An 8,002-nucleotide genomic window follows, 5' to 3' on the forward strand; every position below is an offset into this window, starting at 1 on the left:
TAGTGGGAAATGTTGGTAGTGTGAAGTGTTGGTAATGTGGGGTGAGATGTGGTAGTGGGAAGTATTGGTAGTGTGAAATGTTGGAAGTGTGATGTGTTGGTAGTGTGGAGTGAGATTTGGTAGTGTGAGGTGAGGTAGTGGGAAATGTTGGCAGTTTGAGGTGTGGTAGTATGAAGTGTTGGTAGTGTGAGATATGCTAGTATGGGGCTTGGTAATATGAGGTATGTTAAATTGTGATATAGGCTAGCAGTGAGATGTGGCAGTGTGTGATGTGGTTATATAAGAGGCATGATAAAGAGATGCGGTAGTGTTTTTGTGGTAGAGATGTGGTACTGTGTTGTATGGCAATGCAGTGTGAAGTATAGCAATGTGGTGTGGCATTTGTGGCATGACAGTGTGAGGTATTGGTAATGTGAAGACTGCTAGTATGAGGTGTAGTCTGGCCGTATGTAGTGTGCTAGTGTGTTGTAGCTGTATGAGCCATAGTAGTTTGTAGTGTGGCAATTTAAGATATAGTAGTATGAAGTGTGGTAGTTTATGATGTGAGAAGTGTCGTGATTTCCTGCATTTCATGTCATATTTGAAGTGCCGTAACTGTACAGACTTACTTAACACATTGTCCTGTCCAGTTTAATGTGTCACTTGCAGTATGGTACTTTCATTTAGTTCTGACTTCCTATACTTGTCTGTTATCTATTTTTCGGCTTCTGGCTCCTACTAATCCCATTTGCGATAAAGAAAATTGACTGATGATAATGAAAAGCCCATTGAAATATTGTACTAAACTGGGTTGGTAGAGTTGAAAACCTAAGCAGCGGGGAACATGTAAATTGGGTGCGGGTAGAATGTCCTTTTATTCCCTTGTAAATGTTCCCACGCTGCCAGTTCATATTATTTACACACAAAAATTATTAGACACAAATATAGCCAATACAACACTTCGATTATTATATGCATCACGCTTACAACAAACTGCTTTCCCATTCGTACTTGGCCAGCATGTGGGAGGGTTGATTCTGGCTATTACTCCTCCTTCGAGGAGTAGGTATGTACAGTCTTGTAGTGGACTTCATAATTATTATTGACTCTTGCACTTATTGGTATAGGATGTGTCTAGGTATCGTCAATATTCTCTTGGAACACGTCTGTACATTCTTGCAAGTTATGTTTGGACTGTGGCGATGATTAAAGGATAGGTAAAACACACACACACACACACACACACACACACACACACACACACACACACACACACACACACACACACACACACACACACACACACACACACACACACACACACACACACACACACACACACACACAGGACAACACAATACCGTATAGAGTTAAAATAATCTTACCATATTACCAGCAACAGGTCACCAAGAGAGCAATGTTGGTTTGGTGCCTAGCCCCTCGAACGTACCCTACCCAGACCCAGAACGCAGCCATCCCCCCCAGAACGCAGCCTCCCCACCCCCCAAAGCAGCCCCCCCTCCCATGACGCAGTCCCTCTCCCCTGACGCAACTCCCCCTCCCCTGACGCAGCCCCCCCTCTCCCCTGACGCAGCCCCCCCTCTCCCCTGACGCAGCCCCCCCAGGTTGAGACGCAGGCCAACCACTAAAAAAAAATATATATATACCGCTTTTGTAACGTCTAGCACACTGCCTTGTTACCCTTCACTCACTCCCACACCCTCCCTAGCTTACTCGCTTTCTCGGTTCTTCCCCCCCCCCCTCTCTCTCTGTCTGTCTATCTATCTATCTATCTATCTGTCTGTCTGTCCATTAATCTGTCAGTGTATTGATTTCATCACTTTGAATTTATATACCTATATATCTTTCCATATCTATCTACATCTGTCAGTCTGTCCATCTGCCTATCTATTTATCTATCTACCTCAATCTATCTAGCTATTTTTCTATCTGTCTATCTATCTGCATATACCTAAAGAGATGCTTCAAGTCGGTTTGGAATCTTGCATCTCAAACTTAATGCAGTGTCAAGTATGTGGGATTAATTCTTCTTGAGACACTTGACGACACTGTAAAAGTCAAGAGGCAGATATTTGCCACAGAGAGAGAGAGACAGACAGACATACATACATACAGACAGACAGACAAAGAAACGATACAGATACAGAGAAAGAATGAAACAGACAGACCCTGGCAGAAACACAGAAAATGAAACAGAGACAGAAAGAGAATGAAACAGAGACAAACAGACAAACGGAGAGCCAGATCCAGACAGACATACAGACAGAAATTCACCCAGATTCCTCTCTCACAACTCTTCCCTTTCAAAATCAGAACACAAGAATCCGCAACACTCCTCTCAAAGACACAAGAAAATTGAACGCGGCCGCAAACCATCTTAGGAATATATCAGTGCCTTTGCCTACCCCATCTTGCAGTCGAGAAAACGCGGCCATTGTTGAGAGAGAGAGAGAGAGAGAGAGAGAGAGATTGTTTATGATTTTTTTATTAGTAATATCTCGATGTTAATAAAATTACGAGAGAGAGAGAGAGAAAGAGGGTCACACCCCCAGTTACGTTGATACACAGACCATAAAGACCTTACGATTCATTCTGCTTCCTGATATTAAGTCTTAAAATTCAGATAGGCAATTTGATACTAAAAAATAGATTGATATTCGACTGATAGGAGGATCGGAGTGAAATTGTCGATGTAGTTTATTAGACGTTAATCATCACTATCATCATCTTCATTATCATCGTCATCATCACCTTCTTCTTCGTCTTCGTCATCATCACCACTATCTTTGTCTTCGTGATCATCAGTATCATCTATATCGCCATCATCAGCTGCAGCATTACATTCATCATCATCATCATCATCATCATTATCATCATCATCACCATCTTTGTCATTATCATCTCCGTGATCATCATCATCATCATCATCATCATTATCATCATCAATCACCTCTTCACTGCAATCCTCCTACCGGATAAACAATAATAATTTTAACGCTTTTATACCTGATTATAAAATGTTTGCAGTTTAATTCTTCCTGACAGGTAAGACGCAAGGTACACTAAATATTTGCAGATTTAGTCGTTCATGATATATCAGGATCCAAAAATTTATGGGGAAAAAAACTTGGCAAATAGAGAGGCAGTTTGTTCCATATGATAAAATTTATTCTGATTGTTTAAAGATAGTCTAAAGGGATTTTTCTCTGTTAATTCCTAATTTTTTTTAAAGGTAAATTATAACGAATTTTTCTTTTCTTTCAGGTAAAGGTGGAATCTTAGTAACCATGGTAACCGGACATTAAGACATATCGGACAGCCTTCATCCAGATAACCTAAGACGATCCTGTTTACCTGTGACATCCTTAATTACCCCCAGACGATCCTGTTTACCTGTGTGACATCCTTAATTACCCCCAGTCGTCCTGTTTACCTGTGTGACATCCTTAATTACCCCCAGTCGTCCTGTTTACCTGTGACATCCTTTATTACACCCAGTTGATCCAGTTTACCTGTGACATCCTTAATTACACCCAGACGATCCTGTTCACCTGTGCGGCGTCCTTAATTCAGGTAACTCCAGGTAATTCCCTTCACCTGCGTCCTAAGAATGCATCAAGGAGCCTCAGTGTCTTACTAATCGCCCCCTTTGCCCTCTCACGAAATGCGTAACTCTGGATACCTATACCAATTTAAACCAGGTATTATCTTCATCAATAGGTGATATATACTAACCTAGGAGTGTTAATACCGTCTCATTAACCCATTAATTCAGGTCAAGGCTCCCTAACACCTCCTCCATAGGGTTTTATTCTTGGGTGGTTAATATGCTTTTGTATGTTATTTCATGCATAGTGTGGTGATGTTGGAAGGATTAATGTAACACAGACGAGGACGGTAAGGTGTTACAAACTGAATAAATCGCTTAGGAAAAGGTGTTAAAGAGTTTTAATGAATACTTCCCTTGTCTTTCCCCTCGTCACTCTTCCCCTCGCTCTCTCTCATCCCCTCGTTCGTGTAGCATTGGGTCCTTTTTTTCTGCTTTTTTTTAAATTAATTTCTCTCTCTCTCTCTCTCTCTCTCTCTCTCTCTCTCTCTCTCTCTCACACACACACACACACACACACACACACACACACACACACACACACACACACACACACACACACACACACACACACACACACACACACACACACACACACACACACTCCAACATGTAAGAGGTTAACGTGTCTGACACCTGGTCTTGCATGGTGAAGGCATGAATGAGTCGACATACATACATACATACATACTGATAAGCAGATAGACAGACAGACAAACAAACAGAGGCACACCCGATCCGGACAGAAGGGCATAAAATGATAAGAGATACGGACATACATACATACATTCACACAGGCAGAGAAGTGTAATACATAAATACACATTGTCATTCAGTACAGTATGTGATTCTGTTTTGTTTATCATCTGTAGACGTGTATCTAGACAGATAGATAGATAGATAGATGGATGGATGGATAGATAGGTGGATAGATAGATGGATAGAGGATAGCTAGATGGAGAGGTAAATGAAAGGATGGATAGATAGATAAATGAGTTCCTAGATGGATAGATAGGTGGATAGACGGATAGATAGATGGAGGAATAGATAAATAGATAGATAGATGGAGGGATAGATAGATACATAGATAGATAGGTAGAACTACTCTTAGCAAATATTCGCGCACACTGTCTTAAAGTAACGCTGGAAATATAGATTAATATATTTAAGAGAGTACTTAAGGATGAAACTACCATTGCCTTAATATACGAAAGTCAACCTTTATTAACGTCTGCAGAGGAAAGAGAGAGAGAGAGAGAGAGAGTAGTATGCACAGAAGTGTATTTTACCTAAAGAATGTTGACGCATTTGAGAGAGAGAGAGAGAGAGAGAGAGAGAGAGAGAGAGAGAGAAAGAAAGAAAGAAAGAAAGAAAGAAAGAACGCTACTGAGTAAGTGGCTAGATGAATACATTTGCTTACAGTATGTATATGTGTGTGTGTGTGTGTGTGTATAAATATATATATATATATATATATATATATATATATATATATATATATATATATATATATATATATATATAATCTGTGTGTGTGTGTGTGTATTTATATAACCACTTCAAAGTATGAAGGTTTAATAAGTATGAAAAGACAGATGTATATACTCACTCACTCTCTCTCTCTCTCTCTCCATTATATATATATATATATATATATATATATACCGTACTGTATGTACGTATATCCATGTGTGTAAGTCCCTGTGTACGTATGTGTGCGTATGTGTAAGTATGTACGTATATCCATGTGTGTAAGCCCTTGTGTACGTATGTGGGCGTTCATGTGCACCAACAGCAGTCCACAATCATCAACATGGAAGGTGCGAGCGGAGAAGACAATGCTGTTAGAACCTGTTATATGACGAGCCTCCCTGGGGTGTGTTGAAGGGTGTGTTGCGGTGTGCTGCAGGGTGTGTTGCAATCTCTGGGGTGTGTTGCAGGGTGTGTTGCAATCTCTGGGGTGTGTTGCTGGGTGTCTCGCAATCTCTAGGGTTTGTTGTAGCCTACGAGATGTTCTGGTGTCTTTGGGGTGTGTTGAAATGTCAGGGGAGTGTTGCAGGAGGTATCTGTCTCTAACGTGTGTTGCAGGTTGTTGATGGCTCGGGTGTTGCAAGCTCTGGGATGTATTGCAGCGTGTGTTGCTGTCTGTGGGGTGTATTGAGAGAGAGAGAGAGAGAGAGAGAGAGAGAGAGAGAGAGAAATGAATACCTATGACACAGACTTGAAGAGAACTAGAATGTTAAACTAATTGAAAGATGATACTTGCTTAATTGAGAGAGAGAGAGAGACAGACAGACAGACAGAGACAGACAGACAGACAGACAGACAGACAGACAGAGACAGACAGACAGACAAACAAAATAATTATTGCTTTTCTATTCGTGTTGGTGATATATAGGCAAATAAAATCAATACCAGCTTGCTGTTGTGTTGGGTCTTCCTTGCTAAGTAAAAAAAACAAAATGTGTTACGTGTATTATTGTGTGTCAGTCTTAACTTGGCCTAGATTTTCGGACTCTTGTTGCCCATTTCGCGTGAGTTAGTGGCAGAAGACAATATTACGGCTCTGCGTCCTTTCCATAGCACTCCTTCGTGACTAGCATCGTATTATAGTTTTAATCTCTTGTTACAACTCAGCAGCGAAATGTAACATGTTGTATATACTTTCCGTAGCACTTCTTCATGATTAGCACCATAATCTAGTGCGCTCTCTCTCTCTCTCTCTCTCTCTCTCTCTCTCTCTCTCTTTCTCTCTCTCTCCTTCCTCGGCAAGTTGCCCTCCCTCCCAAGTCACATCATTCATGCATAGACACCTCCACCCCTATCACTCCACCTCATCCTTGATCTTCACTTTCATCCACATGCTTCTGCTCCTCATCCTCAGTCTTCATTCTCATCCACAAGCCCCTCCACCCTGCCTCCACCTCATCCTCGGTCTCCCCCTCCCCCTCTCCCCCTCGAACTTTACATCCACCCATAGTACTTAAATCCGGTGTAAGTTTTAAACCAATGTGTCATTAGTACTCTTTAATACATTTAACAGGCACACCATCGAGAACTTGTGGGGGAGAGAAGATTAGTAGATCTAGGGGCTTGAATTATATGGATTTGCTAATGTGTGTGTGTGTGTGTGTGTGTGTGTGTGTGTGTGTGTGTGTGTGTGTGTGTTCTTACCTAATTGTTCTTACCTAATTGTATCTTTACAGGAATGAGTCAAGCTCGTACTGTCCCGTGTCTTAAACCATATTTATCGTACATATCCTTAAATTTGTGAATTGTTTTGGCACACACTATTTCATTCGGTAGTGCATTCCATTGATCAATTGCTCTGTTTGGGAAACTGAATTTCCTTATGTCTGTATCACCTCTCTTCTTATGCAGTTTTTTGCAGTGTCCTCTTGCTGATGCTTCTCCATATGTTAAGTAATCATTTATGTCTATTTTCTCCTTTCCTGATATGCACTTATATAGCATTATCATGTCACCTCTTTTCCTTCTCTCCTGTAGTGTTGGTAGATTCAGTTTATTTAGTCTTTCTTCGTAGCTTAGGTCCCTTAAGCTTGGTATCCATCTTGTAGCGGCCCTTTGAACCTTTTCAATCTTGTCTATGTGCTTTTTGAGATGAGGACTCCAGACTACTGATGCATATTCCAGGGTTGGTCTAATGAATGATGTTATTATCCTTCTTAGCATGTCTTCATTTATGTATGTGAATGCTATTCTCATATTTGCAAGCAGTGTATACATGTTCCGTACCTTCTCGCTGATGTGGTCAGCCGGAGATAGTCTGTTATTGATAATCACACCTAGGTCTTTCTCTCTTTCTGATGTGTATAGGGTTTTATTTCCTAACTTATAATCCCAATCAGGTCTTTTTCCACTTTTACCAAACTTGATTACATGACACTTGTCCACATTGAATTCCATTTGCCATGTACTACTCCATTCATGAAGTTTATTTAATTCTTTTTGTAGCTCCCTACAAGAGTCTATGCTAGTAATTCTCCTTTGTATTTTTGCATCATCTGCAAACATATTCAGATAGCTCTCATTTCCAGTGTTACTGTTTATATCATTTATATACACTAAAAACATGATTGGTGCCAGCACCGAACCCTGTGGTACTCCACTAGTCACTTCTTTCCATGATGAGTAGTTTCCTCTTAGTACTGTCCTCATTTCTCTTTTTATAAGAAAGTCATGCATCCAACAAAACAGTTTGCCTCGAATTCCTCCTTGATAGTACAGTTTCCATAAAAGTCTTTGGTGTGGTACTGTGTCAAAAGTTTTCTTGAAATCTAAATAGATACTGTCCACCCATCCTTCCCTTTCCTGTATTGTGTTTGTTACTCTGTCATAGTAGCTCAACAGATTAGTAACACATGATTTTCCTTT

This window comes from Coenobita brevimanus, chromosome 116, assembly GCF_032717465.1.
Source record: "Coenobita brevimanus isolate Jiangsu-jjx chromosome 116, ASM3271746v2, whole genome shotgun sequence".
NCBI classification, from domain to species: domain Eukaryota; kingdom Metazoa; phylum Arthropoda; class Malacostraca; order Decapoda; family Coenobitidae; genus Coenobita; species Coenobita brevimanus.